Below are 4,561 nucleotides of genomic sequence, written 5' to 3' on the forward strand. Positions count from 1 at the left end.
CAAAACGCAACTTCAAAGTAAGGTGACAGGCCACTTCACATATTATTTATAAGAAGTAGAAAGAGAGTCCGCGACCACTTATCTGTATGGGCGGTCGCACGCTGATTGGCTAATTCAAAAATGAAATCACCGATGCGGAGAGGCCGTCTGTTATCCCTTCTCTGTGCCAAGAGTTACAATGAACAACAAGTGTTTTTTTTCATAGAAACCGCTCCATTAAGTTATTTACAGCTGGTGTAGCTATTTCGCGAACTAAATACTTTCTTAGATTTAAATTTTCTACATGTTGTAAAGTATAATAGAAATATCGCATGCAATATGGTATTTTTTTCCCATTAATTCAAAGTTTGTAAAGTTTATTTCCTAGTTTCTGTTTATTATGCCGACTCCTCTCTTAACCGTCCTTAAGTATTTATTTAATTTCATTCAATTATATATCTATATATTTATTTTTATTAATTTATTTGAATTTATTTATACAGGCTAAAGCATTATCAGTATAGCTGGGGGGGGGGGTGTTATCATAGCCCTGATGCAACAGCGCGAGCTGAAAATTTAGGAAATTCAGACTTGAAGAGAAGCATTTTAAGGCTTGTATTGGTAGGAATTAACGAAGACCATACGTATTTCACTAACCAAATGATGCGAGCGCGAAGCGCGAGCTGAAATTTTTGTATATATTGACCCCAAACAGGGACATCTTTAATATCATCATAGTCATCTAATGCGAGTACCAAACGATTGCTGATTTTGTTAGAATCACATCTAAATACATGAAGCATTTTTTTTTAGTCATAGTAATCATGACTATCAAAGCGCAAAGCGCGAGCTCAAAATATAGGAAATTCAGACCTGAAGAGGGGCATTTTAAGGCTTGTTTGAAGGAATCTACTATAAAGACCATACGTATTTCACTAGCTAAACTGGGACCTTTCGCAATCCTCAGGGACGCTAATATTAGGGTCCCCTAACACAAAAGTTAACGCTTAATCATACACTTTATTTTTAAGATTGATTGTACATTATAGTCAATAGAATCAAACTGCTCTACAATCAATACTAAGCTTTGTGTTACAGGGGGTTACAGGCCCTACAGATCTGCATTTCGAGTGCAAAATTCTTTCCCGCGACACCCGCACCATACCTGCATGTACACGATGGATACGATAAGAAAGTGGTTTTCAAACAAATCGAGTACATATTGAGTGAGGAAAAAGTTACTGAATTAAGACTTAGATATAGATCATTACAGTCCATCGAATCGGTATTGCATTTCATTTGGATTATTGGTGGATCACTGGCAATTGATTCCATGGGTCAGATCACCTCTCCAGCCGAAACCATTTCGTATGCGTTGATAATATGTACACAGCATATGCAAAAGGCCTATACATTGTGTGCTAGAGGCATATCGTTTGTGTAGGAGTAAACAAAATAAAAAAAAACTCAAAATCGACTGAAATTCAGACGTATTTGCGGGTTTTTTTTCTTGTGTTTACTCCTTCTACACAAATGGTATGACTCTAGCACACAATGTAATGGGCATTATGTTTTACTTTCCCCAGAAATGGGGGGTTAGATTCAAATTCCCGGGGGACCACTTCCATTGATGAGTGGATACCAGGCACGACCACGGGGTTTCGAAAAGCACCCTGAACAAGTGAAGCAAGTCTTTTCCAGATTATGAAAATGCATCTCTTAACAAGTATTTAGCTTGTGAAACCCTACAAGTATTGAAAACATATCCTCCTTTTCAGTATTACAAACATCGTTTTTGACACCCTTATAACGTTACATAGGCCTATACGTAACGTACTTGCCCACTCTTTCCCTTTTTACGCGTGGTCGCGCCTGGTATCCACTCTTTAATGGAAGTGGGCCCCCCGGACGGCCTCTCGAGCTCTGGGAGGAACCAAATGTGGCTTTGGAAAGTCGTCCTAAATCGGATATATCGCTGTTACCATAGTAGCAACCAGAGTTTTGCACACGAAACGTAGATTGAATGTTTCCGTTCCAGATGCAAAACGAAAAAAAAATCTCATGTCACACAATTTGCATTGCAGGACAGAGTTTTACGATCATGACGACGGGCCCAAAAGTCTCTTCCAAAATCAACTACCGTCGCAAATAAGCGTTCGCGTTCTTCCAACGAAAGGTCAGGAATGATGCGAGTGCGACGCGCGAGCTGAAATTTTTTTATATTTAGATTAGAAAAAAAAGAGATATTTAAAGGTCTGGACTGATTTTAAAAATTCATGAAGAGCAGACATATATCACCAATCCACTAATTCGAAAGCAAGCACGGGCAGGAAATTTTTTATATGCTGACCTTAAAATGGGGTATTCTTTTTAACTAGTCATGAAAAAGAAGCATATGTCACATTCAACAATAATAAATGGAAGTGTTGAACAAATAGGCACTGAGCAAATTATGTTTCATAAAGATATGAAAAAAATATTTCATATGTAATATAACATAATATATATAATATATTATAACATAGTATCATGTACAATAATTTCTTCTTTCCCTCTACGTTCCTCTTCCTTTCTCCCTCTTTTTCTCCGTTTTTTAATATTTTATTTGGCCAGCCGATTGGGGGCACGTGCCCCCCATAGTTACGCCACTGCCCCCAAGACAAAATGAAATGGGGAAAGCGGAAAGAAAGAGGGAGATTGAAAAGCAAATACCTCGTTCAAGTTCAGCTTTTTATTTTTTATTTTCATTATAACCTAATTGAAATTCCATCATAGATTAAAACTCGAGTGAAAAAGGACGGAAAATTGAAAAACAAAAGAGACAATAGTGGTTTATGTTCAAATTTACTTTATTTAATTTTCAACAGAAACAAAATAAAATGGTCGTAAATATTTGCAAAGATATTTGCAAATGAAGCGTATACAAACATTGATAATTGAGGTCAATGCAATGTATATTTTTCAGAAAGTAAAACAAATTTTTGTATGAAAGCAAATTATCATTCACATTGTAAAGATCTGAAAGAAAGACTGGATCCACGAAAAAAGCAATTGCTTGTCTCAAGTGTGTGGACCCTCTAAATATTATTGTAGAATTGCCTACGTAGACGGACATAGAGGTAACAAAACAAAGAGCAGCACAATAGCAATGTTAGATTTATCATATGCATATCGATCGACTAATCATAATTGGCATTTATATAGCGTCATCTATTTATAAATATTATATTTCGATGCGCACAAGAAAAGAGGTTGCACAGGCCTAAAACATTTCCCATGGACCCGTGTGCTAATTTGGCACTTAAAAAAAATCATAAAAAATAAGGATGAAATTCGAGGGTCGAATGTTTACTACCACTAGATAGGAAATATATCCGACATTCCATATCTGACCAGATAAGTGTACCTCGACCGGCTCATTTTAAAAATAAATCGGCATTTATGAAGACTATACGCCTGACAGGATCAAATCATAGAGATATATTACTAGTTAGTATATATCTCTATAGATCAAATTCCGCACCTGAGAGAGTAAAATGGCCCTTCTTCTTCCGCCAGTCAAATTTAGTTCCATATTTGTGATGTATCTTCCCAATTTGGGAAAAGGAAGTTCAGTAGTTACCAAAAATAGAATCAGTGTTAGATGGACAATCATACTCATTCACTTTTGTCAATCAGCAATGTCAAATGTAAAAATTAAGAATGGGTTGGCTCGAATGAATATCTTTTGCCTGCCAGTTGTAATTAGGCCCGTGTGAGAGAGTTCGGATGAGTGTCAAAGTGCCAGAAACTAATACTGGTAGAAATAAAAATATAACTTAAGTTTAGATTTAAAAGTCTGTAGTGATTGGAATCATAGAAAAAACAATCTTCTTGGAACCTTCTCATTTAATGCAAAATGCGATTTTTTTTTAAATCGCGTCGAAACGAATCGCATAGTGTGCGCTCGTCTTAATATGTCGTATGGAACTCGACGTATTTTTTCCGAGCTTTTAATTGATAACTGACTATTGTATAAGAGAGACAATGACATAACACATGTTATCATTTTTTTTGTCAAGTATCATATCCTCCACCCAATGCACCGATTTCTTTAAGTTGAAAATAAATTCCAATACAGTTTGTATGCAGAGGAAGCCATTTTTTGCTCTTTGCAAATCTTGTAGAAATGCCTTGCCTTAACATTCAATTCATGGGAACCTTTTCTTTACCTTTATGAACATTTCTACCCCAACACTGAAAGGCACTTCTGTCACCTATGAAACAAAATATGTCAAATGGCTCAACTTGTCTCACCCATGGGGTAAGTTGAGCCCCCGGGGGGGGGGGGGCACTTCCATTGACGAGTGGATACCATGGGAGACCACGGGGTCTTGAAAAGCACCCTAAACACGTATTTTCCATATTCTGAAAATGCACCCCTTAACAAGTATTGGCGTGTGAAACCCTACCCTTAACAAGTATTGGAAACAAATACTATTGGCAAGTATTTCCAGAATTGAGCCCCTAAACAAGTACAGCGATGTATTTTCCATATTCTGATATGCACCCCTTAACAAGTATTGGAAACAAACGATACTCT

The sequence above is a fragment of the Lytechinus pictus genome, chromosome 4 (assembly GCF_037042905.1).
Source record: "Lytechinus pictus isolate F3 Inbred chromosome 4, Lp3.0, whole genome shotgun sequence".
NCBI lineage: Eukaryota > Metazoa > Echinodermata > Echinoidea > Temnopleuroida > Toxopneustidae > Lytechinus > Lytechinus pictus.